General features: G+C 37.4%; 1 long non-coding RNA gene across 1 annotated transcript in view; it reads right to left on the bottom strand.

The window, feature by feature from the left end:
- Positions 1-25951, bottom strand: part of LOC107034178 (uncharacterized) — a 561724-nt gene that overhangs the window by 162498 nt on the left and 373275 nt on the right. The window contains exon 4 of the long non-coding RNA XR_004190107.2: positions 21739-21922. This is a non-coding gene — a long non-coding RNA (uncharacterized lncRNA). The remainder of the gene's footprint in view (positions 1-21738; positions 21923-25951) is intronic.

Below are 25951 nucleotides of genomic sequence, written 5' to 3'. Positions count from 1 at the left end.
GATCATCAATTCAAAGAGCGTTGTTATTTGATTCTTATGGAAGTCCACTTTATTGGACATACCTCTATAACACATTCAGTTTTGGTTAAAGTCTGTATAAATTCAGGGGAATCTTTTTGAGTGCTTATCTTTCTCCATTGTGTTTGTAGGTGCCCTGTTTCGGCTAACTCTCAGCACTTGTTTGGGGGTCACAGCAAGAAGGAATGCAATCAACATCTGTCAACTAATCAATTTGATCAATTGTTTACCTGATTGAGCAATTCTTGCCTAAAATCCAGCAGAAAGAATCACTTCATTCTTGGTGGACTAGTCTATCCTCCATATAGCAAATTACTTCTAGGAACAGAAGTATTCAACTATTCTCTTATTCAATGTAACTCTCTCATATTCTGAAAGAGTGAGTACAAGGTCAACACAAGTGTCCTCAGTGCCTCGGGAGAGGATTTTAGGGTTTCTCTTTTTAATAGACTTTTGCTAAGAGTAGCAAAGGCACCATAAAAGGAACAGTTAATGAAAATTGTTTTCTTCATCACCAAACAATATAAATACTTCAACATGAATGTTCTTTTTTAATGTTTAAAAATTATTCATAAATTCTGTCTTTGCTGGAGTTGGGGGTGGGGATATACAAGAATAATCTTACAAATGATTGCAATAGGACACAATAATATAGTAATATTTTAACCCAATTAATACAGGGAACAATTCATAATCCAAAAAAATATGATAAAATTAAGAATGCAGGTTAATCCTTAACTTGACCTACATTAAATAATTATCATGTAGAGGTAAAATCATAGATAATTTCAAGGTCTCCAGGAGACTTCAGCTTAAGTAAATGAGATCTTAGATTTTACACTCTGACATCACTTACTTTTATTTTTCCCTCGGGTACAAACTCATATCATGATCCCTTTCCTGTACAATTAAAAAGGTAACAGCCTTACCTAACTGGCATTGTCCCTTTTCATTTTGGGGTCTGCAAACACTTGCCACTTACTCTCAGATCATGTTTTTGTGAGAGGCCACAGAGCGACTCTCTTTAAAGCTATCAAAACCTTCCTCATTATCCTTTATGGGCTGTGCAGAAAACATCTCAACTATTAGACATTTAACTGGAGTTCAGTAGAATGGGTTTGCTGGCCCCCTCCAGTTCCTTGGGTAAAAGCTCTGTTCATAATCAGTTTCTGGGTTTTTAAATGACCCTCAAGACCCTCCTTCTGGTCCACTTCAGTTCTCTTTTTAGTGTCCCATTGATTTTCCAGACTTTAGGAATGTGTCCTTAACCGCCTGCTTTTCCAATGGCTCTCTCCACTGAATGCTGAAGGAATAGTTTGTTACTTCATACACAGGGAAGGGAATATCTTGAGAACTAACACACCATTTATAACAGTACAGTTTACAATAGTGTTTCCTGCAGAAAGAAGGTGCCTCTCTCTGAAGAGAAGGATGATCTCTGCACCCCATTTAGTTTCCAAACACCCTTGTTTCTTGTCAATAAAAAGGAAGATAGAGTAGACTAGCAGTCACAATACATAAATGATATTATTTGTCCCCAGAGTACATACCAAATAGTAACTCACTCAAAAAGCTTGCATGAATTATGAATGGTAGGAAGGCTCTGAGAGGGAACTTGGGACAGACCCACTCCACATGGCTATTAACGAATGTTTTAAACGCAGGGAAGTGACATGAACTATGTAACGAGATTACAAAGGGATATAATTTACTTTGATTCCCCTCCTGCTCTAAACCTTGTTTTAAATAATATAGGAACAACCTAGAAGCTGTGAATCTGAAAATATAATATTAATTACATTTTTATATCAAATAAGCTAATCAATATAAAAACTGAAAAACCTCATGCGAATGGTAGGATTTTCAAAAAGATGTCCCCTTGCCCCCAAATAATAACAAAAACAAAAAAAAAAACAGAAAGAACAACAGAAAACTTAGGTCTTAAACTATATACACAGAAGTGGAAGACAGAAAGATAAGAAAACTTGGGCATTTATGTAGCGTTTGGAAATGTTATGGCGAGCCCTAAAGGACTCTGCTTTGACCCGAAAGTCAGGGGCAAAGCCATTATTGTTTCTGTTGCTGAGAAAAAGGGTACTCATGTTGTAATGTAACATATCAATATATCATCCAGTTCTTTTTTAGACTCTGTAAAAAAAACTGTAGTCATTTTCCAAAGAAAAGTCATAGAATGATCAGATCACAAGCTCTATAAATAAAAATATACCAGAGACTTTCAGTCTTGTCTCAGAATACAGTATTCATGTGTCCTATTTTCTTATTTTTTCCCTCTAGCATTTTCCTTGAGGTTCTTTTGAACTAAATAATCAGGAGAAATTGGGAGGGGAAAGCGGGAAAGAACTATTTTCCTCTTGTAGGAAAAAAAAATAGTTTATAGAAGAGTTTTTTACATGCTCACGCACACACACACTCACATACCACACAGTGGAGTTGAAACAGAATCATTATCAGGAAGTATGTACTAGGAAAAAGAGAAAAAAAAATATAGAGGCAAGGACTCATCTGAATGATCCTAGTTAAGGGCCTTACCAAGGAAACAGCTTAAGTTATCTTTGAAAACTGGTGAGTCGCCCTGCTTGGCTGAGTATGAATTGAATGTTCCCAAAGTAACATCTCACAAATAGGGGTGCCCTTCCATTTCACACTGCTCTTTCTCAAAATAGCAACACCATTTAGCAATATTTCATATCAAGACAATTACATTGTAGAATTATTATAGTCTTAGTGCTTCATTAAAATTAAAAAAAAGTTAAATCCCTGTTTTGTTGAACACAAGAAATGAATAGTAAATATTGATTTAGAATGAATGCAAACATTTCCCTAGGAGTGGATAATTACTGCCTTTCTATGCAAAACACTTATATTTGAAGAAGCACTTCACTTACTTTGCCATGCGGTATACATTCTTTAGTACATTTTAAATTATACGTTGTCCTGGACAGTGTCTGCTCTATAATTTCTCGTGTCTCTACACCAGAGTCAGTATGTAATTTTAAACTACAAAGTTTCTGCCAACTAGGAGAATAGGCTTAACTCTTTCTCTTTGCTGGGTTCACAAATTCTTACATGAAAAGATCTAGAAAGACACAGGACTGATGATCTCAGACCTGGAGCAGTTTGGTCTGTTTTTTTCAGGCTAACAGAAATGCCACTAGTAACTGGCCACAGATTTATAAAGCAGAGACTAAATGGAATAGAGAATTTATGTACCTAAGCTGGTTTACAGCCCATCTAAAAGACATGAATTAAGTAACAATCAACATTAGAAATGTTCAATGACTCACTAGTGGTTTGCATACTTCTTATAAAAAGGTCTAATTAAATAAGGGACCATCATACTTCAGAATGTGTCTCTTGCCAAAACCTTAGGTTATCCTAGTCTTATCCATCTGCCAAGATATTTGCAACATAGCACTATTTAAATTATGTAAAGGAATACATTTTAACCATTTCAATATCACCTATGTAGATGGCAATTTAATTTAGAAGTTGATACTGAGATACTTCTAATTGTACAGGATATACAAAGTTGATATACGTATAAAATACTAAATAGTACAAAGTTATAAAAGATGATGTATAGCATGGTATTCATCATTTTTACCTATAAATTTACAGTTCACTAAAGTAATAAAAATGCTTGTGAGATCATCTCATATTAGAAAGACTGAAGTACCTACACCATTCTGTTTCTATGAAATTGGCTTCTTTTTATACTCCACACATAAGTGATAACATACAGTATTTGTCTCTCTCTGTCTGGCTTATTTCACTTAGAATAATGCTCTCCGAATGGTGGTTGCCAGAGGCTGGGGTGAGGCAGGGAAAACGGGGAGATGTAGGTCAAAGTGCACAACTTTCAGCTATAAGAAGAATAAGTTCTGAGAGTCTAATAAGCAGTATAGTGGCTATAGTTAATAATATAGTATTGTATACATAACAGTTGCCACGAGTAGATTTAAGCATTCTCATTATGTGCACAAAGAGTAACCGTGTGAGGGGATGGATGTGTTTGGATGGGTTAATTATCTCGACCTTGGTAATCATTCTACAGTGTGAACCAAATCATATCATCATACACTTAATATATATAGACTTGTATGTTCCAGTTAGTCCTCAATAAAGTTGGAGAAAATTATAAATAAATAAATAAATAAATAAATAAATAAATAAATATTTTTTAGAAGATTAAAGTATATGATATGAAGGAATGGAAGTGGAAAAAAAAGCTAAATTAGGAGTAAAAGTACTCAGTAGGAGATAAATCAGACTAGACCAAGGGATTGTGTATGGATGTGGAGCAGCAGTATGTCCTGCTTCCACAGAGTCCTCACATTCATATCTTATGGGATTTAGTCTTATTTGCTCTCTCTGGTTTCCAAATGCATAAAACCTTCTACCTTTTAAATATATTAAAATTTGCAATATACGAAAAATGAATTCTAAGATGAACAAAAAATACTCAATGATTTTACCAACTATAAACATACTTGAAAAAGAATATGAAAGGGAGTGTGTATATACACATATAACTGAATCACTATGCTGTACACCAGAAATTAACACAACATGGTAAATCCACTATACTTCAATTAAAACAAAACATGAAGAAGATTCATCAGTTTTAATCTTTTGCACGTCACGTAGTTTCTTGTGGCCTCCACTGTGCTCTCTTATGTTTATACCCTCTCCCATTATTGGCTTATTTTAGACCAACTTGTCTGGACACAAGAATTGCCTGGGGAGTTCATTAAAATGATTCTCAAGACCTTGTTCCAGAGAGTCTGACCCAATGAGTCTGGAACAAGGCCCAGGAAACTTTTTTTTTTTTTTTTAGTGCTCCAGATAATTTTATGATTAAGTTTGGCAAACTTGGTTCTAGACCCTGATCTAACCCATCCTCTCAATTCAGTTTTATTTCTAATCGGTGTGGGCAGTATTTTCACTAGCTGTATTTAAGGGAGAACGGGAGAAGTCCACTTCCCAGCCTGCTCAGTGAGAAATACCCTCACTGTTTCAGTATAAAAGGAAAGCACAACTAGGACTGACTTGAAGTCAGACCAAAGGAAAACTAATTAATACCAGACCTGTTTCTTGATGGAGGTTTTGATAGAGGTGTGTTTTAAGGAACAGGAAGGTCTGAGTTACTCAAGTGCAGACTGAAAAGGAAGTGAGCACAATAAATGGACGCAGAGGGCTGAGAGGGCTGGACAGAGAGAAAACTGATAAATCACCTACGTCATAAACAAGACTAAGCTCTGCTCCTTGGAAATGTACTAAACCCAATAGTTGTCTGACAATCGACTTAATTTGCAAAAAGGACCATGCAGATTGTGTTGATGTTAATTTTTTTTAAAAAATGCAAATGACAATACTTCAGCAGAACAAATTATGAATAGAGACAGCTCTGGTGAATTCACTAGCACATAGAAAAAAGTTTAAATGTCAGATTTGATCATAACCATGTGAGTCAAGTTTAACCTTGACTGTGTCTATACAAGTGGTATCAAGAGATGTTTTGGAGGAGAATCAAGTCAGTATCCCAGATGAGGCTGATACTAATGTAAATGGCATCACTGAACATCAGTAAATAGTCAAGTTTTAAAAATCATAAAGATAATAAATGGGTATGTTAGTATTTTTACTTTGTCCTTTATGTCCCTCCTTATTCTACCACTCTAACCAGTGAATTTTGTCGAAATTTTTGCCTTCTTTAGTGTATCTGTTAGCAGTATAGTCAGCAGGGGAGGTGTGGGTAATGCATTAAGAATCTTACTGAAAGAAGAAACTCCCAGAACACAGTCTAGAATCCAGCCCTTGACTCCAGACACTCACTGGTTTTAGGAACTCCCTTATTTTATCTAATCTCATCTACCACTGATTGCAACACATTTCCCAATTTCAGAAATATTAAAAAGTGAAAAAAATGTGTACCTTAGAATTGAAAATACATGAAACTCTTCAAAAACTAAAACACACAAACAAATTGCCTGCTGAGGTTTTAAAGGTGTTTATCAAAGAAACTCAAAGTCTGGCAAATAAAAGTCTGGGGGACCGGCCCATTCCCAAATTAGTTCCCAGGGCACTGATACCATGTGAGGATGCCATGAGCTGCTAACAGTTTGTCACAGCAGGAGAACCTTTGCTCTCTCGGGTGAGGCTATGGTAGACAATGGACAAGGGGCATCTCTCAGAGCAGATCTCAGAGCAGCCAGGCCGGGGACCATGGGATCCTCTCTACCAGCAGAAAGAAGAGATCCTGCTATTCTAGCCCAACAGAATATGGTAGATGCCAATGACTCATGACCACTGGAAGTTGTTTCCCCTCCTCTTTTCTAAAGGTAGCCTTACTGAATTTATCCCCTTTATCCTCTTCCATTGTCCATGGAGGAAGTAATTGAAAATACCACCCAGCATTCAGTGAGTGAATCATGAAATCGCTGTATCTTTATCAAACTCAAAGCCAATACACATCCTTCAAGGATTCTGAACTTGGACCTGGGATGCAGTAAAAGAATGAGATTTGAGTTTGCATCTCTTTTGGAAGGGGTAAACATGTTTGTAGTATACAGGAGGGTTGCAGTATTTTAGGCAAGGACGTCACAAAATTGTTCATATATAAAGAGCATATGGAGAGGGAAAAAAAGGCCACAGTAGTAATTTATGAATATACATCTATTATTGCTATTTGGGGAAAAATCCAGCCTTCACTATAGGAATTATCTCTGTGCCATTTCATTTTGATATATATCTTCTAGGATTGCTAGCTGTAAGATCTCCAGTGCTGGAGGGCATTTGCCATCACGTGGAAACAGCTTGCCTAAAATGAATCCACCATAGAAGAGAGTAAATCCTGGAGAGGGGTGGGAGAGAGTAAAACGTGTGTGGGGGGACAGGGAAAGGGCAGAAAGAGGAGAGAAGAGGGAAAAAGAAGGTCAGAATTCCTAGAAACATTAGAAATTACAGAATAAAGTTCTTTTCTTACTGAAGTATAGTCAGTTTACAATGTTGTGTCAATTTCTGGTGTACAGCACAGTGTTTCAGTCATATATATACATACATATATTACTTTTCATATTCTTTTTCATTATAGGTTACTACAAGATATTGAATATAGTTCCCTGTGTTATGCAGTATAAACTTCTTTATTTTATATGTAGTAGTTAGTATTAGCTTGAGATTTGCAGAAGAAAGTTCAGAGTCAGTTTTCTGTCACTGTCCATTGAAAGATGCCTCATTGATACAGAATGAATTGTCTTGATTCAAATGCCACAATAGTTTTGCAAAGATGGGGTCAAATAAAAAAAAACTGTTATGGACTCACTGTCATTAGATCAGTGAATGTGGAAAGAGAAAGCAGATCTTGTATCTTACTTTTATAGAAAAGTCGAATCTGAACGTAACACAGTACACAACCAGGAAACAGCCTCCTCGTGAGGTCATGTCAAATAGTCATACTAGTGAACACTTGTTGAATTCTTACGATGTGCTATTTTACATCATTAATGGCATCAATTATACACCATTAATGATATATTTATACTAAATCCTTCCATCCTATCAACAACCAAACTAAGTAGTTTCACTGACTCCATTGTACAGACAAAAAACCTGAGGCTTAGAGAAGAGAAACAATGTGCCCCAGGTCACACAGCCAGCTGGGAACAGAAGCCAGGCTCTTTGTCCTTACTCATCCATTCCATGAACCGCCATACTCAATCTGGGACAAGTGTAGCACTTCCCAAATACCAATGGGATTCCTGTATTTATCTTCATCTCCTGTCCAAGTCCAGAATGAGAGAAAAAGTGCTTTCCCTCTGCCAACAATACCACTAACATCATTACATTGGCATTATTCAGCAAATTGCTCTGACTTAGTAAGCATGGGGAAAACTCCCTGTCTAATAAGCCTTAGGGACGGTTTTCCAACAAACACAAATTCAACCAGAAATAGACCCCAAAATTCAAAAGTAGTACAAGAGGTGAAATTTATTATTATGAATTCTACCTCAAGATTTATTTCAAGACCCGACCAGCTGTATTTCAGCGTTGGACAACAGAGCAGAAGCTAATTAGCCTGGCTGTTACTCAGCATTGATGCTCAGACTTACCCTACTTGAGTCCTTGCGGCGGGACACCATTTCAGAAAGCTGCGTGTTCAAAGGAATGTTGCTTCTGCAAACAGCATTCTCAATGTCAAAGGATAAAGCATCACGGTTGTGGGGAAAGTTGTTGTACATCTACCAGGAAAATATTCATCAGCTACACAGTTGGTCATTCCCTTTGCCTTGGGCTATTTGGACATACGTATTAAAATACCCACAAGATCTCCAATCTTAATTACAAAGCTCGAGAAAAAAATGTCCAGCGAAAGTTCATTTCAGGTATAAAATAAGAACCTCTTTTTAACTCCTTTGCCTCAAGATTTACATAAACGTGAGGGCAAAGAAATCAAATGATAAAAACAAAAAAACCAGACACTAGAGATTAGAAATGAAAAGTAAACCAGCCGCGTGCTAGTTTCTTGCTGCAAGTTCCAGCGGATACCAAAATCAATGCGACTGAGAAGATGTAGCGTGGAGAGAAAATCTCCCAGGATAATCAAGGGATATATTTCCAAGTCTATTTTCCCCCACAGAACTGTTTTGTTTTCTCACATCAATGAGCTAGAATAAAATGTGGATCCCATGATCAAGCTGGCAGAAGTCATGCTCCCTACCTGGATGCTCGAAAATTGTAAATCACAACTTTACAAGGATTTAACTTTTCCCTTTCCAAAATAATCAAATGTTGTGGTGAGGGGGGCCACTAATCATGACAAAAAATATACTGCAAATTCTTTCTTTTGGTGCCAAGTCCAATAAGTTCCCTGAGTGAAATTAAATGCACGATCTTATTCCAAACCACAGCTTCCCTTGGGGATGTGCAAATCTCAAGTGGGGGCTGAAAGGCCAGTTGTATCAAAGCCCAGGGTTACACCCATTTTTTCAAGTTTTTTTTTTTTTTCCTTTTTAAACTACTGCGTGTAGTATAAACGGCTCAGGCCCTCTGCCTTCCAGCCTTCAGAGTCAAATCAGCATTTCATACTTTCCACATTCTGCCTCTGAAAAGTGGGCCAGTCCCTGACTTCTCTTAGTTTCTCACAGTTTTTGTTTATTTTAAGAGATTCTCTGCTGAACTCTAGGGAAGGGAGGGAAAAAAAAAAGGAGAGAGAGTGAGGAATCTGTTATGTTGTAAGCAATTACTGGCTCCATCTCTTAGATCTTCAGTATCACAGGAATTAGAGATGGAAAAGACCCATTAGGTCATCCTGTACACCCTGTGCCAGCACAGCACTGTTCCCTACTGTAGATTATCTCTTCTGAGAGTTTTTCGTATGTTTAAAGGGTAGCCAATGATAACATGGTTTCATTTTATTTCTTTTGCTGCTTTGTTCCGTCCAGTCTTCAACATGCCATTTCTATGGATGGGTCTAGGGTGACTTCTCAAAGGACATTTGACTGCCCACGAAGAATTAAAACAACATTTGCGCTAGCCAACAACTATGTTCCATACGTTCAGTGCGGAAGCATCCATAAAAACAGGTTCTAAAGAGCCAACAGTTAGTCCCAGGGATGGAAATGTTACATATAAAACAATTTTACATAGACATATTCTATATATCCAGTACATTATTCCACAAATATAACTGTGTGAGTGTACATATATGTTCACAGAAAGTGCATACAAATACTCATCATTACCCCAGAGTGTTTGTTTCCTAAAAGTTGTGCCAAATGCTGCATAATTCACGAAAATGTGATCCAAAATATTTAAGGTTATGTTTCTCACAATTTTCTTATCTCTCTTAAGTCACACATTTTAAATGTCAACTCACAGAGAGAAATATTTAATCTCAAAAATACTCCTCCACTGGGAAACTCTTTTAACTCTTCCTTAAGTAGTTTTGGTTTTTCCTTCTTTGTTCTTCTCCTAAGATAATCGAGTGTCTTGCTTTCCCTTTTACCTGCCAGCCTAGGTATCCCTACCTAATAGCCGACCAGTCTCATCCCTCGGGAGAAGAAATACAATGTGAGGGAAACCGAGCAGTAAGGATGAACACCCTGTGTGTTCTTAAACGGCTACCATCTCACCTACTGCTCTTGGAGGCTAATTGCAGGCAATCAAATTAGTATTACTATTTGAAAGCACATCATTTTGTGCTGGGATCAGAATCAACACTGATAGTATATGATCTAACAAAAAATACATATTCTCAGTTATACAGTATTTTCTAGGTGTAATGCAGGCTATATATTCATTTTTAATATGTTCTATCTGCTGGCCCATCTTTGATTTGTGTGGTAGAGAAAAATGACTTCTCACTGCTCTGCGAGGAGGCAGGATAGTTGAGTAATCAAGAGTCTGGAGTATGTTAGCTATCTTGATTGTGGTGGTTTCAATGGTGTATACATCTATCAAAATTCACCAAAGTGTGCATCTGAAATATGTGTAAAGGTTAAAAAAATCCAAAAAAAAAGTGTCTGGAGTATGGACCCTTTACAATTTTTTGTGATTGTGGGCACTACCAGTTACCTCCTATGTGACTGGTGGCTTATATACTACTCCTCAAGAAAAAGAGTCCTATTTACCCTCAATACAAATGTATGTCATAGAGCGGTTCAATTTACTGTGTCGCTTAAAGAGCACAACAGAATTAGAGAACTTTAGAGGAAGAAAGTTTGGGCTCCAAAACCCATCGGGTTCTTCCTCACTCCTGCTGGGGAAGCCTCTAAGCTTATTCCTCCCTTGACAAGGGCCCTTCTCATGACTGGCTCCTAGGAATACTCCCTCCCTTCAAAGGTGTCCTCCCTGACCACTCTGGCTAATGGGGACCCCCCACTAAGCCTCTTACAGAACCCTGCTTGTTTAGCGCTGATCAGAATCAATTATTGCATTGTTCATTTACGGTTTAGCCCGCTCCCTAAAGAGTGGCATGGTGTTAGGGTTAAGGGCATGGGCGCGAAAACCATCACCCCTGGCTTAAATTCCTGCTCTGCCACTTATCAGCTCCTTCTCTTTGGCAAGTTACTCGTACTCTCTCTCTTAGCTGTAAATGGTTGGAAAACAGCAGTTTCCACTCACGGGCTTGTTGTGAGGAGTGAGTGAGTAAAAACATGTAAAGCCCTTGGTAACTAACATGTGTGCTCCCCATAAACAACAGGTGCTAGTGTTTTAGTATTATCTCCCTTTGCGTTTCAAAGCCTAGCCTAATGCTGGGACATGATTGGCACTCAATAAATGTGTACTAAAGAAATGAAAGAATGGATGTTCATGGAAACTTCCAACAATGGGAGATGTTGCTCTTTGAGGTCATATATATGCCTGTCAGTCAACCGAATTGCTGAAAGAAATTTTAGGAAGATTTCAGAAGTCATTTTATAACTGTGTAGGGGAGGCAGCTAGCTAATGACTAAGATTTCTTCCAACTGGAAGATTCTAACACTGATCTGAGGTCGTGCTCTTATGGCCTCCCCTCTTTGGGCCCTGCTTTTCTCAAAGGTAAAGAAAAGGTTTCTGACTAGATAATCTCCAGGGTCCACCCTATTCTGACATGCTACAATTCTTCATTTAAGCCAGCTAAATCTGTTACCCCTCTATTTTTCCTGCAGAAATTCCCATCAAAGAGTTTTCCATCCGACAACTGAAGTCACTTGGTTCAAATGGCACCTAGGACAGAGTTATTCTACCCCAGGGTCAGGGAGCCCTAACAACTGGTGACTGTGCTGCAGTCACCGCCACTTGGTGACAGGAACATAAACAGTCCATTTCCCATGCCTCCTCTTTCCACTACTACATTCTCTTTCACTTCCCACCTTCCACAGCAATACAGCCTTGCCTTATGCATCTCTGAAGCAGAGGAATTCCACCCACGCAGCACTGCAGAAGTTAGAGCCAGAAAACCCCTATTAGGTCATGCAAGCCACACCCCTTCCAGAGCAGGAACATCCTCTCCAGCTGACATTTCAGCTCTCCTTCTGGCTCCAAAATGTGGCTGTGCTTTAGTGATTCCTAGATATGGTTTGAATAACAGTTTATAAGCATTCTGGGATCCTTTGAAAATAAAGTCTCCGTATAAAGTTATATTGCTATTTTGTTTACTATAAAGTGGTTTTGTTGTTGTTGTTTCTGTTAATCTTCCTGGGAATAGCCACAGGAAGATTTCTCAAAGAATAAGTTGTACCAACAAGCCTTTAACCTGATTTTGATCAAATCTGATAGTCAGCCATTAAGAACCTAGCTGAGTAAAGCCCTGACTGCCCTGCTGTAAATGTACAATTAAAAAAAAAGTTTTGAAAACAACTAAAATATTATTTAAAGTATTATGTGTTAATTACTGCTAATATATTTGCTCACGTTTTCCTAAGTTAAAGTATATATTTATTTATTGCCAATATAAATTCTGCTTATTTTTTAATCATTTAACAATGCTTTATTGCCTTTGGGTATGAAGACTCATTACTGTTAATTTGTTAAATGTTCAACATTTTAAAAAATCTGTTTGCTTATTTCATTGCTGAACATACAAATCCAACTTAACATTATTCCAAGTGACAAGAAAGCCAACTGATTAGCACAAATATCAAATACCACTGGGGACTCAAACCAAATCCTTGGCTACCATCCAGCCACTCCTCTGGCTCAAAGACAATTTCATTATTTCTCTGTTAGGATCAGAACGTAAGAGTGGGGAACAAAGTCCTAGACGACACAGTAAGTAGCACTTTGCATACTACATAAGGCTTTCATCTGTTAAAGAGCTTAAGGCAAATAACCTAGGATAATATTTCTTTTTACCATACACACAAACAAATCCAGCATCATTGCACCCATTTTACAAAGGTGAAAGCTTGATTGTAGAGAAACAGCACCACTGGTCATTGTTACCCAATGTGACAGCCAGAGAAGAGCCAAAATCTGTCTCTTACGTGCTAACACATCTTCATGTCCAAAAGACCACATTTTCTTAATGAATCACCAGTAACAGGAGCTAGAAAGCACTCCACAAAATGCAAAACACTATTGAAATGTATGGTAGGCATAACGTTCTGAACTTGGATAATTTGCCTTTTCCATCTAAAACTATATTAAAAAGAAGAATTATTACAAGGAGCAGTACTAGACTCAATAGATTATTAAGGAGTTGCTGTTATTTAAGATAATACAATAGGTTTCATATTTATCAATGTTTCCTAAACTAAGGATAATTTCCTGATTTTACAAAGGCTACTATTCAGGTTGGAAAGCTCTGGGTAACTGCTGTTCATTCTAACACACAAATAGTAATACAAAGGGACCCAATTCTGGGCCAGAGTTGGGAATAAGCCTCAACTTTCGAAACCTTTCAGTGAAACAAAGCCCAGAGAAGGGTAGAGACAGATCCACACCACTGAGAGATTTCAAATTTCAAGTTTTCAACAAAACTAGAACAAGTTTTCCAAATATCAAACCAAAAGAAGGGCATAAAGGGTAAATAGCTATTGAGGAGATCATTGGGAACACAATTTTTGGATCAGGTTAGGAGAACATAGGCTGGGTATAAACTAGCAGAAATTAGTTGAAGGTTATAGTGACCACGGGGCTAAGTGAACAAAAGGAATACAATAGTTCAGTAGTTTTACAACCTAAAAGGTAAGTAAATGAATCAGTGTGGAAGGGCGTCAAAATTTCCCTAAAAGAAAGCTTTCTATATAGAAATGCAGTAATTGAAGGCAATATAAAAACACCAGCGTTTATGCCATTTTCACCAAGATATCTATTTTTCCATTTACACATCTGCCCATTTAAACATAGACACCACCTCATGGTGGAAAACACCCTGAATCTAGAATTTTTCACTTTAGGGACTAATAGGAACAGCCAACAAGTCTCACTTCAAGTTCATTTGGAGTGGTGATGACCACAGGAAGGCTGCTCAGATCCCTGTACTGAGAATTCGGAGGCCTCACACTAGTTCAGCGGGAAGAGTCTGTATTCAATTATTGCTGCCTGTCATGGCCGTGCGAGGGCAAAATCCAAGCCCACCTGCCACTTGCTTTTCTGATCCAGTCCAACTCTCTTCACTTACAGTGGAGGAATCTGAGGCATAAGGGCTTTACATTTATGAATAAAGAGCTGGAGTGACTGCCTAAGGGTAGACTGATATCAGGTTGTTGTTCTTTGTGGAATGCAAGTATCCTGCTGTCAAGTTCCCTGCCCTTTCTTTGTGCCATTTCATTCCAAACACTGATTGTTTGGAATTCAACAAGATATAACTAATACACAGTTGTACTTCTATATTAATATAGTCTTAATGGATTCTACAAAAAAACCCATAATGCTTAAATGTCTTCTTAAATCTTTTCAAGCTCCTAATTTCTATCTTTCTGGAAAAAAAAAAGTTCTTACTAAAACTTAATTTCTCTAAGACTTAATCCAATAAGTGTACTGCTTTTCCTAGGCTTCATCCTTTAGCCTTCTTTCTCCCTGTATAGAGAAGTTATAAATCTAACTGACTTAATCCCATTCAGTGTGATGCTAAAACTAGTAATGAAGTGTGGAGGAACCATTAATATACCAACTTCCTCTAAAACGCACCCCAAGGTGCCCTTGAGTAATCTCAAATTACTAGCCATATTCCCTCAAAGCTTACAGCAAGCAGCATGGAATATCCATTGGCCCAGCATTTACATTCTATAACCACTACCAATATAGAATTACCTTTTAGAAATCCAAATGAAATGTTCCACGTAAGCATTTAGTTCTTGCAATTGTAATAACTGAATATCTAATATCCCTACTAACATAAAATAATCCAGCACTAACAGGTGGTGTTCTTCACTTCCATTTCCCCACGTCACTTAGGTTTTTCTTCACCTTGTGCTGGGATATATTTAAAACCTATCTGAGAGTACTGGCAAAGACCAGAAAGCAGAAGTCTCTACAAGAGGCTCCTGGTGAGGACACAGGCGGCAGCCATGAAGACGGGTTGTCACGTGTGCCTCATGCACACTTGGAGCCTTCCACCATATTTCTCTGTATTACGTGTGCCCTGGAAAATCAGTGGCAAGTCTCTATTATGTGAACCTTCCTCTGAAAATCCTTTGCTGCAGACAACCCTTTAAAAAAAAAAATAGCAAGGGATAGGGTAGTCACAGGGCATATTTTATGACTTTAACTGCTTCGCATCTCCAGCTGCCCATTGAAGAGAGATTTTGGCTCAGGTTTACCTATCATGGCAGCATGGGCCCATGGGGACCCATGGAAGGTAATGAGGGGCTCCATTAACCAGTTTCATTATTTCAGAAGGCCTAAGGGAATAACACACTCACCAATAATAAGGCTGCTAGAGCTAGAGTGTCAAATTACTTTGCTTTGGGGCAAAATCTTATCAATTTCATATGAAAACACTTATTACCTCATGCTGATCAGAGTCTCTGATTGGCAAATATGTATGTGTTTGATTAATAAAGTGTGAAATAAAAACAAATGAATTGTTTTGTTTGGACATTAAAATTTTTTCAAACACACAGTCCCAGATGTAGAAGATAATCGGAGAAGACTAATTTATCTTAAGGGCTTAGTGTCAATCTATAACTTTAGTAATGGTGGTGATGACAACGCAATAGCTAAAACTTACGCGGCTTTTTACTAAGTGCCGGGCGCTGTTCTAAGCATTATACGTACATTCATTTATTCAGTCATCCCAACAACCATATGAGGTGGATACAATTATTGGCCCAAAGCAGGGTTATAAAATAAGATGTGAGAAAAGGGAGACAGAGGGCCATCAAGTGACATGCCCACAGTCATACAGATAGTAAGAGCTGAAGCAAGAATTTGAACCCAGGCAGTGTGGCCTTAGAACCCAGGCTCTCAATTCCTCCTTTCAGGAAATACTCTTGTTAAGGACTCATTTTTAATTGTAACAAAGACAATATAGCAGACTGGCTTTGTTATCTGTAAAAATAGGGGTAGTGATAGCAGTTTTCTTAAGAAAAAAAAATCTTGTTGACAAGATTTAAGAAGTTCATTTTTGGAAGATTCGAGACCAAAACTCAGCCCGAGATAAATGCTGTTAGGTGTTTGCCAGTGTTAACGACAAGATTATTTAAACTACAAAGCTTTTTTTTTTCTCCTCCTGAGCACTAATCAATATCCTGAGGCCAGCCTTCTTACCGGTGTTCAATATGGGTAACTTAAAAAAGACTTTGCTTTTGTCTAACTACCAACATGCAAGGACATCCAAATGGCTGCCTAAAAACAAACCATTAACTCATATATTGGTGAAAGCTCAGTCCAACACTCCCTCTGCAATGGGAGGGGGATGGGAGGGGGATGGGGCACTTCGTGCTTGAGAAGAGGTGCCTGTGACGGGGACCTGAGCGCTGCCGCCAGGGACCTTGATGAGGTCTTCACTCTTTTCTGCCTCTTCCCAAACACTCTGGTGAGGCTGGTAATTTACCACTGAATCTGTGTGCCTAGAAACAAACTTTTAAACTCTAACATTCACCACATGATATGTACGTTCCTTGGACTAGCGTATCGTTGCATACTACTGCTCAGTTTTAATAAAACTATCCTTTGAAGCTCTGTTGTGGAGGAGAGCAATTCCACAGCAGCTTTGAAGTCTCCTCCCTTAAATAAAGGAAGGGGAAAAAGCCATTGTTTATTTCACCACTATTTAAGAGTTAATGAGAGATTTGCACCTGTACAGCTGTTGTGGACTGAAACTAGCTCACGGAGTGAATGTGTTTTCTGCTTGAGACAGTTGTAAATGCCTTGAGTAAAAACACTGAGGACTGCTAATGGATAGGTTTATTTTAAAGCATGCCATCTGCTATCAATCATAGAGAAGTATAGGAAGCAAGTTTGGCTGGGCTCCCTCCTTGTGAGCCTGATAAAGACAGGGTTCCAGGACTCAGGAACATTGAGTCCTCAAGAGAATAAAACATCAAACCTACTCAGCAGCTCCACTAACAATAATAAAAATGCCTCTGCCTAAAGGTGACATTCTGAATTTACGATTATTTGTGTCTATAAAGTGTATTCTTTGGCTCCTGACTCATTCTGACTGTCTCACTCCGAGAACAATACATTAAGCCTGCCTGGAGTAAATGGAAATCCTATCTTTTTATTAAACCAGCAGCCAGCATACCTGAGTCCATCTAATGCCCTGTAGGATCGCAGGAAGATTTTCGGCTCTGTTCTGCTCCATTTTTAAGATTTTTCACAAGAAAACTACAAATGAAGGCTACGTTAATACACTAAAATACATAAATAATGTAGGCAAGTTTATCTTCCCTACAAGACAAACTAAAATGAAAGTAAAAGACTGAATTGGAACTAATCCTACTATTCTTCTATCGTGTGCCCATGACAATGCTGTTGGAAAACTACATATTAGAAATAGGTTCTGGTAAAATTTAGAATCGTTTGCTCAGAATTGTTACGCACTTTATGCCGTATGGACCAAGCATGTTTTCAAGAGGACAAACATTATTTCCTCGGAAATCTTCCAGCTGTGGAATCATAACCAATATTGCTTTCAAAAATGGATCCCAAAGTATTCCTTGAAAAATGTCGAGCCTGGCTTATTAAAAGTGCTGCCTGCTGAAATCCTCAGTGGATGAAATGAGTTGTGGCACTGGAAACTTCCGCAGCTTATAATGTTAGAATCTGCCTCAAATCTGCAGCTTAACTTAATTCTACTACTAGCCTGGAAAACAGAGTTGTGAGTGTTTAGGGAAAACCCACCTGGCCAGCAAACTCATGAGCCTAATTAAAGTTAATAGAGAAATTAAAAGAGGAAAACATTGGCTCAGTAGTGGTAAGAAGAAATGTATAATGTAATAGAAAATCAGGGCAGGAACTTATATTTTTGTGTTAGGCATTTGTTAGAAGTACTTCTTCCTGAGGACATGAAAGAGGAATTGCTATTATTTGACTTGCTATGTATTATGGGGGATGTGTTACAGTTCAATATATTATTTTCATGCTGACGAAAATTAACGTTTTAGGCTAAATAGTAACCAAGTGGAAATACTGTTTTAGTCAATGAATACACTTGCAAATCTGCAGACACAGTAAGTTCTGTAATATTAGGAATATTAGTAAATTAATATTAGCACATATACCAGTAATAATATTAGTAAAGATATTAGTAATATATGCAATGTTAGTAAAAGGCATTATCCTTGCCTTTCATAGGAAAAATGTCTAACACTGAATTGAACTGAATTCTAGAGAAATGTAATAGTGCCAACCTTAAGTGCTAAATTCTTAGAGATAAAAAAATGCACGAGTTCAGAAAAGAGGGAGAAAAGCAAAGACTGTGGTAGCCAGGAAAAACTTGTTAGGAAGACTTGAATCATTTCCTTAAAAACGGAAAGAAATAAAATGAATAGGGCCTATATTCACATTTTAAAAGACATAAAAGATATTTACCTATTCAAATTTCAGAGTCCTTTCCAATATAATATGTGATTCAATGTTGAGTCAAGTTACAAAACATACCTGGGGCAGAAGGAAGAGCCAGCAAAGCTTTAGTGCTTTGACAGCGATCAAAAAATCAGATCTCCATCCTGATCAGGCAGGAAATCTATTATTAGATGCGTGAAGCAGACTAGATCAGGAGTGGAGGGCAGCCGGTGCAGGACACCTGCCTCGCAGAAGCAGGCAGCTTCCACCCAGGACAAGCTGACCACTGCCTCGAGAGGAGGACAAGGCCACCTCACCAGGTCGTTTGGTTTATCAAAGGAAGCTGACTTAGCTTTCAAGTAATCTCTCTCCAAATTCTAAAGAGATCTTATGGTCAAACTAAATACCTTTTGCCACTCGGGACAGGTCTACCAGTCCTGCTGTGGGTTTTTCCGTAGGTAGTCCACATCAGAGAGAAGCCTGGATCTTCAATTCTAGGAATCCTGAGAATAAGGCTCTACCTGGCTTCCAAAGCTCCTGTGTTATATTTGAATCCCTTCTACGTGATCACATCCCCTAGCTTTTCATGAAGCTAATTCTGTGAACTATTTTAGAAGGGCCCGTCTGTTCCTGAAAGTGCTGAAGGTCAGTGTGTTTCTTACACCAGATTTCCAGCCCCTGACAGACAGTTAAATCAGCAGAGCACTCACAAAAACAGTGCTGTGATGGGGCCTGTACTTCTACAATCAGACATTAGTGGCCGTATCAAGAAGAGAAATACCTGAAGATTAGTGCAGTCATCTGTTCCCCCAAACCTGAACTGCTTAATCTTCTTTCTTAAGAAAGCAGTGGTCCATGAATGTGGTGAAAGAATTAAAATTACATTTATAAAGTCATTTCTAAAAGATTTTAATGTTTTCAATATAAAAGATGGGTCATTAAAATATAGCTAATAAATATTATTCAGAATTCATTACTTTAGATATTCCCTCCTTAGAAACTGTGAATACTCGCTGACTGAATTATTAGAAGGTTATAATACCAGGTAGGTATTATGTGGTATTTTCCCAGTTAATTTCTGCAACATAAAAGCAACACATGGGGAAAGGGGAAAGCTTAAACCAAAATAAATCTGTTCTTTTGCTTCAGGAAATATTATTCTATCATACCATGTAAGTTAGGACCTGTGTGAACTGTTTAAATATTACGGCCAATTCTAACTGTATGTAATTCTATACCATGAGAGGTAAATGTTGCTGAAAACATCATGCATTTACTAATTCCATCAATGAGGATTTACTGAATTCTTACAAGGTTCTATACCTGATGCAGAAAAAAAAAAAAATCTTACTAAAGTTACTTGGTTAGAAATCATTTATTTTCCTTGCATTTTTCAATTGACAGCCTCTACTTCAAAATCATCCAGGCTAAAGGTCAGAAGCACCAATAGCAACAGGTTCTAAGACAGACGGTCTTGCTGCACACCACCCACCAGACGTCATCTACGCAACGTGTAGGGTTGCTGTTACTACTGTGACAACCTTTTTGAATTTGAAATGTCAGATAGCCTCAATATCCAGAAATAGCTGACCATTTGGGAGGTAAATATGCTAACCAAATAATCAAAATGCTAATCAAAATCAATGACCTACATGTAAACAAAGACAGAACAACATTAACTATAAAATGCTATCTGTGCATACTGGAATGAGCTTTGGGCTGGGACTTGTTTGGGCTTTTATCACAAAGTAGCTGCAACCTTGATAAAAGAGCTATCAGCTCTCTGCTCCCCTGAGAAAGCAGAGAGAGGAACTGGGTGGTCTCTTAGCTCTCTGCCCTGTCTAGAATTTCGTTTTTCTTTCAAGCTATTTCTATTCTGTGGTAATTAGATTTATGAAACAAAAATGATGTTTTCCCAAATGTAGTTTGATATGGATATACTAATAAGTTGTAATATTTACAGGTTGGGAAAATATTTTTATATCCAACAAAATATTTTTTCTTTCTTATAAAAAATGTTTTATCCATATCTACATAATATCTATCTATCTATCTATCCATCCATCCATCCATTTATCCATCCATTCTACCTGGAATGCCAAACTACAAAGAAAACCACTGTTGCAATTTTGGTATATTTCTATGTCTTGTTAGTTGTTTACTCTTTGCAGTTATACGTACTTATTTATATAACTTTGTCATTGAACTGTATTAGCTTCTCATTCTTCTTTTTACTCCACTCTGCATTACGTCAAAATCTTACTCCATGTCATTAGATATTTTTTAAAAGCATGCCTACAAAAACCTTTCACTAGATGTACATATTACAGTTGATTAACATTCTCCAAATGTTAGACATTTAAGTTGTTTTTCACTTCTTATTTTGCAACGAAAATCATTACAGATAAATCTTATGGTACACTTATAAATATTTCCTTGAGATCAATTCCTAAGTTTGGATGTGTGATTTTTAAAGCTTTTGACTTGTGCTACAATGCCATCTGGAATGACTGTGTCAATTCACTCTGCCACCAGTGTAGAAACTGTCTATTTTTGATTAACACAGTGGTGTGTATTACCTCAATATGATAGGTGGCCCTTGAAATGAGATTTTATTTGGCTTCCTGGAGATCAACAGGGGAAGGACTGCCACCTTAATCTCTAATTTCTTAATCATTGTCTTTGACCATTCTTAAAAGCGAAAAACTAGGCATGGTGCCCACCTTTTACATGTGTGCGCGTGCGCACGCATGAATACACTCACGCGCGCACACACACACACACACACACACACACACACAGCCGCCATGGTCATACACGTAAGATGAACCTTCTGGTGACAGCAAACAGACTCCCACTGACATACACAATCAGGGAAGGGAGGACTCTGCTGAGACCGCTTGGTTATAAGCCAGCTGTCAAGAGGCCATGGAGAGCTAGAGTGAGTCTTCAGGGGATCCTGCCTGGTTGAGAAAATAGCTTCTAAGTTGATAGCAGTGTAGATGGAAGAGATCTTTCCCTTTATCTACCAGAGAAAGAAAACTGTTGCCAGGAAATGAAGTATTTTCAAAACCCAACAACAACAATAAATAGAAAAATTTGCTAATTTTGCCAGCTAGCACAAGGAATGCAGCCGCCAGTCCAAAGGCACTGTTTCCAACTCAGAGCTGGATTCACTTTAACAAAAATTTCCCTAGTCAGCCACCTAAGTGTCTGTTGAATTAGGCAAGAAGCCAAACTGGGATAGAAACAGTCACTCACATGAAATGTCCGTTTCCATTTGGATCTCTGTGGCCCTTTCCCATGTCATGGTGAAAAAATGCTTCCTCTGCTTGGATGTTTTCAGGATGCCTTGGTTTGAGGAGGAAGTTAGAGTTGCCGTTCAGAAGGCATCTATAGGAGGGGAAGCCACAGCTTTGTACACTCAGACCCAGGCTGTCCATGCCTTAAAAAAAAAAAAAAAAGAACATTATTCCTTGCCCACGCCTACCCAAGATTTTGATGTTGAAAGAAACCTGTTGTGGTTTAAATGACTCGGTCAGTTCTTCTGGGATTTTCCAAAGTTTCCTATAAAAAGAAATCTGTGGGAAATGGATGATTGCATAATCACTAACATATGCCAATTTCTCTAAACCTGTTATCTTTTGGTATTTTGAAATTCATTGTCCCAACTACTGAATTGCTATCTAAATTCTAATAGTTTCAAGTCATGATGCAAAATTGTAGTCTCTCTTATTTAACCTTTGAAGGGCACCTAGTTGAAGAAAAAGCAAATATCACAAAAGGTAAGGCCAAGTTGTGTAAGCAGCAAAATTAGCAGGACAGGATGATGAAGGGTGGGAAAAGAAAAAATTTTATTTCATCCAGATAAATGGTGGGTGGAACGAAAACTTGATTTCTTTGATTACCTGGATACCTTAAATCATATTACGTTTAGCCTGACTTAAGACAATAAATGCCTCTTATTTTCTTTTTTGGAAGTGTGGACTTGGCTAACTAGTAAGATTATTTGTCTTTTTTATCCATAGCAGACGCAGAATTTATTCATTCTTGCTTAAAAAAACATTAAAGTGCCTGGGCCCAGAAAAACAGCTTTAAAATTGAAGAAAGGCTAGAGATCAAGCTTAAAAGGCATCACATTTCTATGTGCGGTGGGGAAGGAAGTAAGATGAATGCTATTCACTTTCTATGAGAATGATCATCAATGATGCCTGATCTTCAATTAAATACGTTCTAGATAAAGAATTCCAGAGGCTGCTATTCCTGGCAGTGGCACAGGAGAGAATCCACAGGTTTATCACTTACTGATACCAAGGATCCCACAAGAAAATGGATGCTAGGAGTGAATCCGTTCTTCTTTCACACTCCCTTGACTATTACTACCTTTTGTGAAAAGTTAAATTGAAGAGTCCAGTGAGGTAACTGACGGTTGACCAGATGGACATATGTTAGTACCATATAAACTAAGGCTCCCCAGCCAGCATTCAGTTAGGGTGGAGCACACTGGTTCTCAACCCTGGCTGACATTAGAATCACCTGGGGAACTTTCAAACTACCCACACTTTCAGTCTGCTCTACACCAAGTAAATCAGACCATGGGCATGAGACCAAGGCATAGGTGGTGGTGTTTCTTTGTTTGTTTGCTTGTTGGTCTGTTGGGTTTTTTTTAGAAGGTCCCTGGGTGATTCCAATGTGCAGCCAGAAAAGGGACCCACTTTCATGCTCTTATGGCATCTAGGACTTTTCTGTCTTAAACCACACTCTACTTGCTTGTGGATACGTTTTAAATGTACAGTCTTTGCAAGACAATAAGAAAGTTTATTTTGCTACTGCTATATTCACAAGACTTAAAATCGCATTCAATGCACATTTACAAATAATAATAATTGGATAAATGATTATAAGGTAACATTTTAACAGTGAATGATTATTTCATGTGATGAATACATTATGAGAGGAAAATTATAGCATAGGGCATTATTGTTCAGATAAAACTTGAAAATGCTGAATTTTTGCCTGGGTCATGAAGACAGGAGGGACTGTGGCTTATCAAAAAGAACTGCATGAGTGGAGATGGAAAGGCTTGTGCTAAGCATTTTGCAGCATGAGAGGACTCAAATTCCACTCAAGAAGTATCTAGTCCTGCCCTCTGTACTCATGACAGAATATTTGACACTCTGAAAAAAATCTACCCAGTTTTAAAAGAATTCTAGAAAATATTGGAAGCTAAAAGTGTTAGAAACAATACTTTGCAATCACAAGGAAAGGAGCTAGCAAATATCTACAGTCAATAAGTAATATTTAATAACTTCAAAAATATTTCTAGTTTGAGAGATTAGGGAAAAATGAATATTATATCTGTATCTCCATGAAAGCTAATACATCATATCATCATTGATAAGATGGAGATTTGGGGTTAAATCATGGTACAGTTAAGGGGAGTTGTGTCTTGTTGAAAGTTTCATATTTTATTTGTGAGGCAATATTATGTAATCAAAATTGCCCTTGAAATAGTTGTTAGTATGTCTCAATAAATCAACACAGCCAGTTTTTCCTCCGGCTATGAAACTAATCATTTTTTCTATGATTGAGCATTATATAAAGTAGTTGGCTCATGTTTGCAAACCATATTGTACACCCCCCCAACATCTTTAAAAACTAGAATCACATTCAGCCTGACAAAACGATAAAACTAAAAACTTCATGAAAATGAGAAATCTGATGAGAACTGAAACTACCAAGTATACGCCAGTTGAGCAGAATGAAGGGCAGACGAGCCTCATTGTGTACAGTGGTCTCTCTTTCCCTCTCTCAGTCCTCCCCACTCTTATTTTTATTGTGTGGAGAATATAATTCAATTAATGTAAGTTAAATTTCTCTCTGATGAAATGCGACTAAAGTCATTTGATCATTATCAAGCCAAGGAGCATATCTGACATGGTATAACATGGGCTTCTGTTCTTTTATTGGAGATTGTCATACTAAGTAAAGTGAGCCAGAAAGAGAAAGAAAAATACCATATGATATCACTTATATGTGGAGTCTAAAAAAATGAGGCAAATGAAGTTATTTGCAGAATAGAAACAGACTCACAGACATAGAAAACAAACTTGTGGTTACCAGGGAGGGGGAAGGGGATGGAGAAATAAACTGGGAGTTCAAGATTTGCCGATACTAACTAATATAGATAAAATATACGTAAACAGAAAGGTCATACTGTATAGCACAGTGAACTATATTCAATGCCTTGTAATAGCCTATAATGAAAGAGTGTGAAAAGGAAAAAAATATATATATATGTACATATAACTGAATCACTATGCTGTATACCAGAAATTAACTCAACATCACAAGCTGACTATACTTCAATAAAAATAAGTAAAATCATAATTTTTAAAAATAAAAAATTTCTCTAATGAAATGCAACTTAAGTCACCTGATCACCATTAAGCTAAGAAGCACATTTGACATGGTATAACATGGGCTTCTGTTCTCTTACCTCTGTTCAAAGTTTTTGAGTATGATGAATTAAGAGATGCAGAAAGAAGTGAATTCATGTTTTCATGGTAACAAAGTTTGAAAGAGAGCTAGTCAATATATAAACAGATCTCAACAATCGAGAACTGCAAAGGAAGATAATATTTAGCAGAACAAAATTTAAACTTATAAACTTGTTCCAAATATTAGTTAAGTTCAGTGTGACAACTATGTAAGTTTATATGAAAAAGGCCACCTGTTGAATATGAATGCAAAAATCAAGAGCTACAGTGGTAACTCTGTTAGAGTAATAATCTATGTTGTAGGAATATATTTTTAAATGTTGTTTTTAAGGATACACTTAGAAAAGTAGTAATACGGTGGTTATAAAAGTTGAGATAGAAAGGAAATCTGAATCCCCCTATTCTAATTTCAAATAACATCTATATTTTTTCCAAGTCTCCAAATATTTTTAGCAAAATAAATGTTAACAGTGATTACCTCAATGGCATCTATCAAGTTAAATGAATGAGTCTTAAGGCAACTTGAAGCTCCTTAAAAGGAGTTTAAGAGTTGGTAGTTTTCCTATGATTTACATGAAATAAAATGAATTTTTATTGTAAAATGGTTCACCTGGAATGATCATGGATTCACTTTATAAAGGTAGAACTGTAGGTTTGGAAAGGACTGTAGCCACCATCAGGTCTGAATTCCCTCTCACTGAAATACTTTCTTCATAGTACATGGAATACCTTGATAGTACAAGGAAAAGAAATCTTACAAGTTTATTAATACAAGTATCAGTAAGATATTTGAATCTCCTTTAAAACATGTCTTCTATGTATATATTTAGCTGGTCAACTAGTCACCACCAGAACATGAATTTGAGAGGCAGACTCTTAACTGTTGGAAAATTCTAGTGATTCAAATGGACATTATCAGCCCCAACCTCTTGAACTCCATCCAGACTTCAATATTCAAGTGTCAACTAATCATC

The sequence above is a fragment of the Vicugna pacos genome, chromosome 5 (genome assembly GCF_048564905.1).
Source record: "Vicugna pacos chromosome 5, VicPac4, whole genome shotgun sequence".
NCBI classification, from domain to species: Eukaryota; Metazoa; Chordata; class Mammalia; order Artiodactyla; family Camelidae; genus Vicugna; species Vicugna pacos.
This window is presented reverse-complemented; position numbering and strand designations above follow the sequence as displayed.